Source organism: Oryzias latipes, chromosome 2, assembly GCF_002234675.1.
Source record: "Oryzias latipes chromosome 2, ASM223467v1".
In the NCBI taxonomy this organism is placed as follows: Eukaryota; Metazoa; Chordata; class Actinopteri; order Beloniformes; family Adrianichthyidae; genus Oryzias; species Oryzias latipes.
In genome coordinates, this window is record NC_019860.2 from 18553590 (window position 1) to 18567813 (window position 14224).

Below are 14224 nucleotides of genomic sequence, written 5' to 3' on the forward strand. Positions count from 1 at the left end.
ACTACACTTTTTAATTAAAGTGTATTTACATGTAGACATGTTGATTTTGCCTAATCCCCCCTCTGGCGCCCTGTGCAATTTCTGTGCTTCATAAGTGGCAAAGAATTTGGTAAAAACTGTTGGACATGTGAGAACCTCTTGGCCAATTTGGACAACTAGCATTTAGGAAGTGGTAGAATTAAAGTGTTTCCTTAAAAAACCTTGTAGTCAAAGGAAAGGGGGAAGAAAATGTGTGTAGTAAAATGATGGAAAGTACAGTTCGTGTGATGTAAAAGTACTCAACACAAAAACACAACTGAATATAATTCAAGTAGCTATTTGTCATAGTACGTAGTGCGTGACCTGACAAGGGTAAAAAAAATTACTAATTCGTTTCGACAAAATAATTGGGACTTTAACACACCCTGTACTTTCAACCAGAAATGAACTTTAAGGCCTTCAGGTATACATTTACTGTAAATAAGATAAGTGGTTTAAATAAAAATGAGGGGAAAGAGGAATACGGCTACCAGCACCGTAAAAAACAATGATCATATTATTTTAACAGGCCGCACATTCATATTGCGCTCCAATAATACGACATTATCTGACATACAATATAAAATTAATTAAAATGCAACATTGTGCATTTAAATCCACTGTAATGGTTCTTTAAATGAAGAGGCCAATTGATAAACTCTGTATTTTGGTTCTTTATTGCACTTTTTAGGCTGTTACCTTAAGAAAAAATATTATTATTAGTTATTATTATTAGTATTTCCAGCTTATTTTATTTTAGTGTTGCAAAGGACGTTAAATTCATATATTGTGTTTTAAATTGTTCTACAAAAAAATAAATAAAGGTTTTCATGTATAAAGAGGAGTAGTATCAAAAAAGTCTTAAGGATACCCATCCCTAGTAGTAACGTTCGAATTTCAAAACATATTCCCATAACTCTGCAAAAAAGGGCTAAATGAAGGGGTGGGGAGGAGCCGGAAGGGTAGGAAAGCAATTCGGATACGGCCCATGTTTGTTTTGTTGTCTATGTAAATAACCCAAAGTTTAGGTACACTTGAACCTACAAATAGACCCAATAAAACCCAATTATTAAATCAAATAAAACCTCTGAAAATGATTATCTTTAATGCTTGCATTTAAAAATTAATGAACCTACAAAATAATATGAGGACAGGGCCTTTTTCTAGAGTATCAATAAAATTAATGGTTGGCGAAATAGCTCTTGAACTAGCATTCATAGGCTGTGAAGAGATTCATCTCCTTCAATTGTCATGTATTGATATACAAATCCATGCTTCTCATTCTTAAAAATGTTCCATTTTATTTGAAGAAGATGTGCAAGAAAATAAAGCGATCACTTGGTCGTGTAACGTGTCTACTACACACAAAAGAACGAATCTTTAAAAAAGGAATGACTTTTTTTCCAGGGTCCGTCTCATCAAGATAATTGCCTTTACTATCAATAATGGTTTTCAGACAAAATACGCATACCTTACAAATGTTTAATCTTTTTTCTCCTTTTTGAGAGCTTCCAACCGCAGTAAATACATGTCGTAATTTATATAATGTAAATGTACTTTGAGCTGTTCTGATCCAAACACATATCACAGGGTCAAGTGTGAAACCTCTCACGAGGCAAAGCAAAGGATGGTTTGTGTCAACCCAAATGTATATGAAAGAAAAATCTATATTTATATATTTATTCATCCCGTTGATTAAACTTTACTCTTATAGGCCTCCATCTACCGCAGGGGTGGGCAATTCCAGGCCTCGAGGGCCGGTGTGTCTGCATGATTTCCAGATACTCTTGCCCTACTCATGGCTGATTACCTGGTTCAGGTGTGTCCAGCCAATCAGAACATGCCAGAGCAGGGTATGCTGGAAAACATGCAGGACTGCGGCCCTCAGTGCCCACCTCTGATCTACCGGAAATTGCAACTGCCTAATTAGAAGCCTAGACAATTTGAATAACTTTGATCTACATGAATATTCAAAAAGACCTTTAAGACCTTGACTCAAATAATTTATTCAGGAAAGTTTTTGGCGCTTGAAACAGATTTCAAATAATTAGAAGAAGTCTGTGAGGAAAGGACAATTTTCTGCTGAACTATAGTGCATTTGCAATTATGTTTAGATGTCGCTTCTCTGTGCCTGCTTTATGGTTCTGCTGTGAACCATCAGCTCTGGGAGTGAGAATTCTGCTGGTTTTGACATTTAGAAAGGGTAAAGTTGAAGTGAGGGGGCAGAAACCCCCCCCCATTTCTCTTTAATGCTAGATTGAAAAGTTTCATTTTTGACAAAGCTTATAATTAAGATTTGTTTCAGCCATACCTTTTTGTTTTGAGATGAACCAGATGTTTTTACGCCATCCTCACGTCTGCCATTTCCTATCAAGAAATGTACATCATTGCTCATCTATTTTTTCTGTAATTTTAATAACAGATGCTCCAGTGTTTGTCCTTCTCTTTTCTGTTCTCTCTGACCCTAACCGGTCATAGCAGATAGCCTCCCTTTTCATCTGTTCCATCCATTTAGCAAAAGTTTTCCACCAAACACCATCCCTATATAACCTGCTTATCACTTTAACAGCATTTCATTAAAATTAAGTACTGATAAATTAGCCTTATTGGAATGATTTGGATTGTATTTATTTTGCCTGATTTCCTGAATTTCTGTTGTTGTGAATTACCTGAACCAATCTTCCATCACTCTGTAGTAGGAACGGTATACACAAAATGTTATATTTGGTTTAGCTGGAGCTGCTGTAGCATTAGGGCCACACGATATGAGGAGAACAACGTGTGAAGTTAATGATCAATATTGCGATGACGATAAGACATGCAATACATGAACAAATAGCAAAACAACTAATATATCATTTGACTGCAACAGTTATATGAAATAAAAGTCAACATAACTTGCACGGAATTAAATAATCCAATGTTTTATACTTCCCCTATAACATAGCGCTTTGAGATTTTATCTCAAATGTAAAGCGCATTCTAAATAAAATGCATTATTATTATTATGTTCATTTAAAACACTGAAAATTCAGGAAAATTACAACTTTGTCGTCATGTTCAACTCCAGCCCTTCTTGTTCCCCCTAAATGAGACTTTTTGCCCTCTTGTTTTTATGAGAGTTTTCTGTGTTCCACCTGCTGTGACTCCCTTTTGATTACTTTTTTCCTTTTTGTTGTGTTCCACATTGACAAAATGATCAATGACTCATGTGTTTTTCCTTCCAGTGCTTTCTACACTTTTTCCCCCCTTTCTTTTTCTACACACTTTTTCCACCTGCTGTTTGCTTAGGATTCAGCCAGACAGATTGTGGATGGTATTTCCAACATGATGATAAATAGAGTTTTAAAACAAACCTCTTCACTGTCTCTACAGCTGAGAATGTTCCTAGTTAAACAAGTGTGGCGCCACATTGGAGGAAAATACACAAAGATGTTGCATTCGGTCAAATACATGTTAAATCGGATCCCATTAGCAGAAGATGTACTTTCAATTTGGAGAAAATTATTCCATCATTGTGAGACAGACCTGCACTAGAACAGAAAATGTTTCAGCTTACACAGCCACCTTAATTAATTACAGACTTAATGAGAGCGCTAAGTGACCCAAATCAAACTCATGATGTCAGATGCTAAGTGGACACAGATGTACCTGGTTTGCCTACCTGTAATGCATAACTCTTGTAGTACAAGTGCAGATTGTGTTTTAAGGTTGATATTTCATATCAATGACACTGAAGTACTATCTTTACTATTAGATACATAATTTGAGTTAATAAATCATGGAAAGCGAATCATCCACGATACCTGGACAATCCTCATAAGAGAGAAATGAAAGAGAAAGAGATGTGTAAACTCTGATGACTCAAAAAAAAGGAGATTTAAGGAATCATTTTAAAATTTAAAGGGAAATGAATCTGTTTTATAACAGTTTTAATATTAAAAAAAGATATAATCACTGGAGGGCTGGACGTTGAGAATCGAAGACGGGTGGATTTATGGTTTTTGAAATGTTAACTCTATAGGCAAAAGAGTTGGGGACATGAATTTTATTAAACTGAGTTAGAACTTCTCTTTAATAAAGACATGACTTGTTAGGCATAATTGTTTTAATGGGTTCTTGACAGACTTCAAATTTATATAATAGCTAAAATTCTAGACTTGGATTCCAAAGATTAAGGCTTTAAACTTGCATCAGACCTGACAGACTCCAGCCAATTTGGATGGTTTTCCAACTAAAGACATAAAATATGAGTTGTTAGTAGTAACTATAGACTTTCTGAGATTACATATTTAACTTAAGGTCTTACTCAGACCTACACTTCAGCGTTTGGATTTCAAAACAACTTTAATGTCCTCGATTATTATTTTGACTCTTGAAAAGATTTGTTTAATAGATTCCTGTTCCTCACTTCAAACATGAATTGGATTGTCACTATTGACTCAATGTGTTGTCAATTTACTTTAGACCTAAATTTGCAGCTATAGATTTGCTCCAGATTAATGGAGAGTGTGGAAAAGAAGTTAAGAATTGAGTGCAGGCAGGTTGGAATGGGTGGGGGAAAGTGTTGGGTGTCGTGTGATAGAAGAGTTTCAACTCTAAAGAAAGCAAAGGAGTAGAAAACTGTGATGAGAGCAGCCATGTTGTTCGGCTTAGAGACAGTGGCACTGAGGAGAAGACTAGAAGCAGCGGTAGCAGGGATGAAGATGCTGAGGTTCTCTTTGGGACTGACCAGGATGGAATCGGAGGGAGTCGAGGTTTTGGTGATTAAGTCAGAGAGGCCAGAGTGAGATGGTTTGGACATATCCAGACGAAAGACAGTGAATATATTGGTAGAAGGATGCTGCCAGGCAAGAGGGCTAGAGGACCAAAGAGGAGGTTTATGGATACAGTGAAGGAAGACATAAAGGTAGCTGGTGTTATAGGAGAGGATGCAGAAGACAGGGTTAGACGGGAAGCTGATTCACCGTGGACCCGTGAAGGGAAAAGCCAAAAGGAAAAGAAGAAGACCCAACTTTTCATCTTGCTTACAAATGTATTAATCCTCCACAAAAAGAGCAGTTTCTTCACATGACTAAAACTGGTATCAAGAGCTGGGTTACAATAACCTTGTTGGTGTTGATTTTCTTGACTTTAGAGCAGCATTTGATTTTAGAAACCTCATATCTTTGAGGCAGCTCTCTGGGCTTACTGCTCAAATCAGTTTACACAAATGCTCAGATATAGTACGGGACTACCTAGAGCCCTGGATTTAACGTAGTTTATTTGTCAAAGTAAAAGCCAAATAAATATTACAATTTTATAAAGACTATTTATGAATCCACTGTGCTCTGATGATGAAAACTTGGATAATTTCCAAAAGATTAATTTACAGACATTTTTTTTCGAGGACAAATCATTCAAACGCAATGCATTGTGGTTTATATTCACCAGTCTATCCTTTATGCACACTAGTTTTTTGTAGAACCTTCTCTGATGTTTCCACAGCACTGGATTTTAGCATCGTAGATTCAGAGACCCTGACAAAATAGCAAACTCCCTATATAGTGCACTATTTGAAAAGTAGTGGGTGAAATTCTGACCCAACCAAAAATCAACATGTTGCTCTATTTCCCAGAAGGCAAATCTTTTTTTTCTTTTTCTGAAGAGGTTCCAAGTTTGCCTTTTTGAGCCAGACTTTGTAAAATATGACACCTTTTTGGAAAGTACAAAAAAAAAAAAAAACCTTCTCCATCTGATCATAATGAAGTTTGACTGCAGAGAGATTACTGCAGTTAAGAAAGTAGACACTAAATGTTTGCCATGGAATAGATTTTGGCACCACTTATGCTGAGCAGTGTCAGCAAGTGCATTTAGATGATATATGGTGATACTTGTCTAAGTGTACACTTAATGTCATCACGTTGAATGAAGTAGTTTTGATGGGGAGAGCTCCGATCATCACATCTTGGCAGTGTTAGAACATCTATACAGTTGGAGGTCAAAAGCAACCAACTTGAGGCGCATCCATATGGATTCATGTGTGCACTTATGGTTCTGCTGCATTGGGACTACAACAGTTTCAGTGGGTGAAAGCTTGAGGGGGAGGTGTTGGTTCGATTCCAGAGCAATGTTCTGCTCCACTAACTGAACGAGACTCAAAGTAGCTGTGCTTTTGAAATGAGGGTTTTCTGGAAGTGTGCTGCTCTTTTCCACACCTAAACCTTAGCTTGGTTGGTTTACCTTAAAGAAAATACTTTAAAATGCCAATTAAAGTCTTACCTTAAAACAATTAAAAACGTAGCGAGGATTCATATGTACATGAAAAATGTATAAAATGCTCCGGGGGGGGGCGGCGCTTTCTGGCTCCTCTCTCTCTGTGTGGGGGGGGTGGTGCTGGGCCTGGGGTGTCGGCGCCTCCGGGGGTGGGGCCCCTGGGCTGGGTGGGCCTGGCCCCCTTGCTGGGGGAGGGGCGGGGGACAGCTGTTTGACCACCGGGGGACAGTTTATCAGCTGTCCCCAACTTACCCCCTTCCTCGTATAACTTCATAATAGGGTGAGGGGGTGGGGGGCTTAGCCTGCGATGAGCCTTGGGGGGGGGTTTACTAGGCAGTGGCCCCCCTCCTATGGTTGCCGTATGGAGTGGGCCCCCCCTCTTTCGGTTTTATTTGCACCTTAGACATGTAGGGCCCTTGGTAGGGGGGGTGCTTGGACATCACTGCCAGCAAGCAGCGGATGTCCTCCTAGCACCCTACCCGCCAATTTTAACCGCACCTTGGCCATTTAGGGCCCCTTGGTGGGGAGGGTGAGGGGACGTCACTGTGAGTAATCAGGAGATGTCCCCTTAGTGCCCTACCCGCCAATTTTAACTGCACCCCCCTTAGTACACACACCCCTCCCCCCTCAATATATACATCCCAACATAAACACATGCACACACACACCATCTCAAACACACATACACGCACACACAATTTGCAAGGAAGGTGGGACCTGGGTCCGTCTGTCCCCTGCCTCTTCCCTGGTGGGGGGTGCGGGCCCCCCTTTGCAACGGCGGCCGTGTCCCCGGGGTGCCGGCTTCCTGGGCCCGGCGGTGCTCTCTCCGCGCGGTGGGGGAGTTCACATTACATCTGAGCCGGGGGTGTCTGGTCCCTGGGGGGTGGGTTCTGGTCCTTGCTCCTGAGTGCTGGGCCCCGCCAAATTTCCAACTGTGGCCGAGCCTGGTCGGGCCATATTTATAACACCCCTTGTGGGCCCTCTTTTTTTTTCCCCGGGGTTCCCCCCTCCTGGGCGGGGGCGGCGGGCCCCCTGCCTCGCTCCTCCCTGGACCAACCGTGGGCCGGGCGGATGGTTGCCTGGAGTGCGGAGCGGGTCTCCCTTGGGGGGTCCTGGCTCGTACCTGGGGTTGGGGCGGGGGGATGCCCGGAACTCCTGGGTGGTGGTGGGGTGCTCGTTTGGGGCTGTGGGCGTCCTTCTCCGGTGGGGCTCTGCGTTGGGTTCTCCCGGCGCGGCGGGGGGGCTGCTCTCCTGGTTGGGCTGGGGCGGCGCTCTCTTTCCCTCCGTGCTTCCCTGGCCTCTGGCTCTGGGGGCCTTGCGGCGGCCCTGCTGGCCCTGGCCTGGGTGGCGGGCTTGGTCGCCCGGGCGGCGGTTGTTCCCTGCCGGTTCCCGTGTGGCGTTGGGGGGATTCCGGCTGCCGCTGCTGCTGCGGTGGGGGTCTTGGGGTGGGGATGGCTGGGCACTCTCCCTCCTTCTTTTCACGTTCCACCATCCATTTTAGAAGAACATAAAACCTCACCTGAGCACTGGTGTTAGCTCACCTTTGCACTAATAGCTTGCATGACTGAATGACTGAAATATTTCACACTAGTTGGTTTAAAGGCATAAGTATGCGTGTGAACACTATCTGTTTTGTGTACATGTCGACAGGTGGACATTTTTGCAGCTAGCAGGTGTGTTTATAACATTTGAGTGTGTGTGTGGACAGGCCCCGCCCTTTTTGTACTGCATTTGAACCTTACCATAATGATTAACAACCAGTAAACTTGTTGCTGTATGCTGCTTCATGGTCTTATCCCCCTTCCCCTCCTATTATCACCCCCTACCCCCCCCTCTCTCTAGCGTCCCTCTCTCTTCTTCCCCTCTTTCCTTTACCGTCCGGTCCAACACCAAAGATTTTCAGACATGATTGAAATTAATAAAGTTTGGCCTCAATTACAAAAGGGGTTTATTCAGACAAACCTTTGGTTTGTCAGAAGATTAATAACCCCTCTTGTTAAAGTAAAATATGTCCAACACAAGAGGCCCTCAGCTCTCGTCTGTCTGCCCAGCTGTTGGACAGGACAAGTTAAAAAAAAAAAAAAAAAAAAAAAAAAAAATGTATAAAATGATCTGGTCTCTTAATGCTGTAAAAAACACACGAGGCAAACTACTTAGGTGTCGGCAAAATCCTGAGATTCATTCAATTCTGAAAGTGGTAAAAAAAAAAAAAAATTTATAATAGAGCTGGGCGATCTCGCAAAAAAAAAAACCAAAACTGATTTTTTATACCAAATTTGATTTTCGATTTTAATCGATTGTTTTCTACCTGCTTTGACAAAAATAACAAATTATGGAATGTATTTAACAAAAACTATTTTATTTTAACACCGCCTTTACAAAATGTCTCAAAAAATGTTTGTAGATCAATGCAGCAGATTTTATAGGAGCTACCGCTAGCTTGAGCTCTCATAAAGAGAAATACTAGAACGCACTCGGCAGAGCATTTCTGGTAGCAACAGCCTTGAAATGGATTTTGCTGCATATGGTTTGATGCTACAAGTTTGACGTCGCAACTCCAGACACCAAAATCTCATTTTTGACTCAGCCAAGTTGGCTGGTAGATAAAAAAAATAAATAAATAAAATTACCAGTACCAAATTATTCTACAAAATATCTAATTTTGTAAATTATTTTACAAAGAAAAACTATGCATGTTATTTAAAAAAAATGATATTACATTAGATGCAAACAGAATTTACAACAGCATGAAAACATTATATAAAAATTATTTTTCCTCTGAGGAACTCCTGTTTTGATTTCTAATCAATCTTTGCTCTCTGCATTTGGCGTTTTCATGCCACCTATGAAATCTTTTATTTTCAATTGCCGTTTCTTGCTGAAAAACGCCCCCACGAGAAGAGGGGTTTCAGTCAGTCACCTGTAGTCTGAAGCAACTGTAGAGTCGAATTCAAACCTGCTGAGAAAACAAGGACAGGTTTACTAAAGCGGAGCAGATGGACAGAAAAAGCACTATTTTCCCCCCAAATTCTGCCTCTAGTTAATTCATGTTTACATGAAAACAGTCTAAAACCATGGACACTAAAGATGCAGCGCTCTCCCGAGGGGGAGCTTTTTTCAGCTCAACGCTGGCTCTGTAATGTTATAAAGGCACTACTAATAAAGTTCCATACAAAATGCCTCTTATTATATTTTTAAAATACAGTTTTTATCAATGTCCTATGAATTAATCAACCTGAAAGTACATTTGGGTTGTCCAGTCGTCGATACGTTACCTTCCAGGTTATAACTAGTTATGAGCTTTCATTTGTTTTACTAATAGAAGGTTAAAAGAGTTTTAAAAACTACTCAAAACTGCAGTATCAAGACAAACTCCCTAAAATCCCTCTCCGATCATCTTTTGGTCTTTTAATTATGAGTATGCTGTTTTTAGCCAAAATCACTCGTTTTCTAGGTCACCGTTTCTGCAGAGCAGCAGTAGTTCATTAAAATTTGCCTCCGACTCGTAGGAGGGACTGTTGGCCCAGAGTAAGCCCACCCCTTCTTCCCATCATCATCTGTTAACACTCTCCCACACCAGCTTCCCAACCCCTCACAAAACCAAGATTGGAACAATACAGTTTTAAGTCAGATGCCAGTTCAGGCGGAGAAAATCTAGTAATTGATTGCACATGATGCACACGAAAGGGGCGGAGCCTGGGATTTTCTGGACTACCATAAACAGTACTACATAAACGGTCAAAGAGTTACAGTATGTCAAAGAGCTTGTGTTATTTGGGCGTCGCCAGCAACATGTCTGCTGATAAAGGGTTATGGGGCTGCTGTAACTTGGTGGCAAAATAAGGGTTTTTACCATTAAACTGAATAGAAGAAACTAAGATTTGTGTGTCTTTCATCAGTCTGAAAATAGTTTTTGCCCTGCAAAGCACTTTGTGTTTCCCACCACATGAAAAGTGCTCGTTTTAATTGAAAACATGAAGCACATGTTTCTTTTCCAAGGCTACTCATCCTGACTGCCCATTGGGCAATTGTGTGTAATCATTAATTTTAACAAAATGTAAAGCTTTTGAGAAATAAGGTCATTAAACAAGCCTTTCTTTTTTTACTCAATGAGGGGTGTGAAAACATTGACATTTTTATGGATCCCGTTTATTCCATTAAAGAATTTTAGGCCGTAGTCTTGTATTTTAATACCTATTATGTCTAGTTTCTGGTTCAGCTCACTGCTCTAGTTGCTACGCATCGTTAAAATGTTTGCACAGACCAGCAATTACAGCCAACTGATAAAAGTTGAATCCCTCCCCACCTTCTCCTTCTCACAGTTTCAGTACGATCAGGCCTTCTGGGAGGAAGGGAGCTGTTGGTTCCATTCCAATGCAATGTTCTGCTTCACTTAGCAGCCGCACTTTGAAATTATTCATTTTCTGGAAGCATCTGTTCCTGTTTTTGGTCATTAATTTTTTTTCTAAAATTGAACCCCCAGTAGCTTTGGTGAAAGACATGCAAATTTACTAGCAGATATTTAAACCTTGAAGTTTGACCTAAGGTTGATTTCATCCGTGCTCCCAAATGAATAAAAGACAGTTTCATGAACATTTAACTTTTTATGGAAAGATAGAATGACATGCTCCTTGTTTAAGAGTTATTGTCAGTGTAGACAGTTTTTTAAACAAAAGTTAGGCAATAATCTTTAGATATGTTTTTGTTTAATGTGATGCTTAAAGACCCACTCCAATGAAAACTGTACTGTTGATGTTTTGAACATGTTCTTGTAGCATTTCATTCTGATGCATCCACTTGTAGACCAATAGATCCATGTATGTCTTCATTACCCTTGTCCGAGCTGGAATCTGGATCAAAACTGTACGGGTGGATAGCGCCAACATTGCTCGCAAATTTTGTTGCACTGCTGATGTTAGCTTGGGGTCGTGAGGGTCTGTAAGCTAGCGGGAGACTGTGTCAACACAGGCATCATGGGAAATAAGCAGAGGGTTCCTTCTGGTCCCACCCACAACTTTGAGGCAAATTTCTAATAAACCACTGCCGCTCTGTGGAAATTGTCTTCGAAACAACACAGACTTTTACTTTTGCCCCCAAAACAACGCAATCATAAGTAAAAGATCCCTGGGAACACTTCTAAGTTGGATCAAAGTATGATCAGGTTGGATCTTTAAAGTGCTTCTGTAGTGCTGCTAATCTTTTAGAAAGAACACCTGCATAAAAATTACAAATAAAGGCAATAATAAGCAGACAGAAAGTAAATCAAAGCCTCGACTCCTGCTTGTACTCAGAAGACACAAATTACTTGTTTCTTAGAATTTTTTTTTTGTTTTTGCAACTTTTGCATCGGTAGTGCAAGTAGTGTAGTCTAGTCTAGGTAGTCTAGTCTTTTTGGCTGACACACATGTGTTTATTTTGTTGGTCTAAATCCCAATCAAAAGTTAATTTTCATGGCTGTTTGAGTTTTCGAGGCAACATGTTTCAGCAGTAAGTAAAAGCAGCCTAATTAACATAATAGTTTGCCACTTGCATCCCAATGAATCGAAGCGATTCACTTAGCTGTCTTGTTTGTTTTTTATTGTAAAACCTACTGGTTGAATTTTAATTGTATGCACAGCCTGTCTTTTGTGTTATGGCCTGTTCTCGGTTGGTTCATAGAGAAGTGAATCTACAATGACCGCATTTATGTAGACGTGCTACTGGATTTTAGGTCTCAGAAATGGGTCTGTTGGGTTGGAGATTTGAGCCTCTAACCTGATATGATGCCCCAACTGGGATTTAGCTTCTCTCCCATATTCAGGCTCATGAATAATTCTCTATTTTTTGGGGGATAATTTAGTCACTCAACAATGCACAATATATATTTTTTATGGACTGCGTGAAAATTGAATGCCTGCTTTCAAACCTTGAGGGTATCCTAAAAATCCAGAGGAAATGCACTGGAAAACAGAAACATATTGCCTCTGTTTTAGGCAGAAATGGACAGAGACTCGCTTGTGGTTGAAACAAAAGGACAATCTGGAGGAGATTTTGTACAAAAAGACTATCTGGCTCCTTTATTTTTGTTTGTTCAAATAATCCATGGCAGATTGATGTGCAAAGCTCCATCTCAAATCGGGCTTTCCTAATTACTGTTGTCTGAGAACTTGCTTTGCTGGTTGCATCTATCCAAGAGGAAAAAAAAAAAAAAAAGAATGCAAGGAAGTCCAGTTTTGTAAATCAACTCATCTTTTCTCTTAACGCTAATATTCCACTCTTTATGGAGAAGCCCTGAACCAGAGGGACCATATGATTTCTCCTTCATCCTCCGCTTGTTGCTCATCTTCATCCTCTGTGTTCTCTCTCAGAAAAGCATGACAGCTCCCATCTGTATTATCGAATTACCCCGTGGGGCTCGATTAAGAAAAAAAAAGGGGCTTTTATGCCTGCTTGGCCTGGCTGGCATAACGAATGCATTACGCATTGTCAGCCCCTGAAAACACTTGTGTGTACATTCATATGCACTTTTCCCAGCTGACCGTTCAACTCCCATATGTTCACTTTCCAAGGACTTCTGTGCTGGGAATATGAAGGGCTCAGTGGGCTGTCAGATCAACCTCAGATTAGAAGTCTCTTTTTTCAGTCTCTTTAAAAGCGAATGTGCCGGAAAATGATTCATTCCACTCTGTTAACCAAAGACACACAGCACCGTCTTGTTTTTAGCAGGAAAAATTATCATAAAATATTATTTATACTCAGAACCATTACTGTGCCAATGGGAGAGAATGTGCGAGTATGGCTGGGCCCTCTAGTGGTTCGACTCATGTTCGCAAAAAGAAACAATTGAGAAAATCATGCCGTTTCTTTTCCAAAAGAGGAATCCCAACTATCAAACACGTAGTTAACAGACAAAAAGATAAGGGTCCTTTTACATTTCTAGTAAAACCCCACTATTCAATGTTCTTAGTGTTTAAAGCTAAAGCTGAAAATGAATGAGGCATTACTAAAGTAGTAAAACTAAAAGTGGCTATCAATAAATTGGTGTCTATTATCAAAGAAAATTAAATAAAGTAACCATTTACTATTGGGTGAATAAACTGAATAACTATGAACGTATTGAGGAAATATTATCGGTTCTAAGAAAAGTAAAATTTTAAATTTTATGGCAACAACCCATTCAGACATGTATGAAGAGAGCTAAGAAAGGTAAAAAAATTGTTCATAGAATAAACACAGTAATGTAGTTGTGTCTAGTTTAAAACTTATGCCAGACATCTGCTGCTGTTTACCTAGAAAAATTGAGATTCACTAAGAAAAAGCAGCAGAAATAAGAGTTTCTGGTCCTCAAAATCTATTGGACTCTTAGCAGATGGTACTGATTGATAGTTTCTCCTGTCAAATATGCTGTTAGACATTTAAAAAAGGTCAGTCCTGGTTGTGTAGCTAAAACACAAACTTCCCTGTAGCCAAAGACAAGAATAAGTTTTTTCTTTTTTTGGATCCATCATTATTATGATAATTTTTACATGAAAACATCCCCTCTGCACTGGTGGATGACATTTATCATACAAAAAACATTTTAGCCATGCTCAGAGTGTTTCACTGATGCTCTGATTCTGGTCCTTCATCATTCACTGAATCATTTTTAAGGCCCCACTCCGATCATCTTCTGATCCACAAACACCTGTCACTTTTTAGTTTCTTTAAAGTTCATTAGAAATTCACCTCTGAGTCGTGGGCAGGACTGTTGGTGAGAAGCAACCCCCCTTCCAGTCACCCATAACTGAGAACTCTGCAAGTTCTTCCAGGACAACCCAGTCTCATCCTAAAATGTGTAGTAGCTACATTTGTCCACATGGAAATACGTGACAGGTTCACAAAAACGGCCCGTAACTTGTGAGACACTTACGTTTCATTTTCCTATTCATTTTCTATTAGCCTTCTCAGGATCACGTGACTTCTGAGGTTTTGC

General features: G+C 40.1%; 1 protein-coding gene across 1 annotated transcript in view; it reads right to left on the minus strand.

The window, feature by feature from the left end:
• LOC101170160 (gamma-aminobutyric acid receptor subunit gamma-3) overlaps nt 1–14224 on the minus strand; it is a 131539-nt gene that overhangs the window by 64979 nt on the left and 52336 nt on the right. The window lies entirely within an intron of this gene.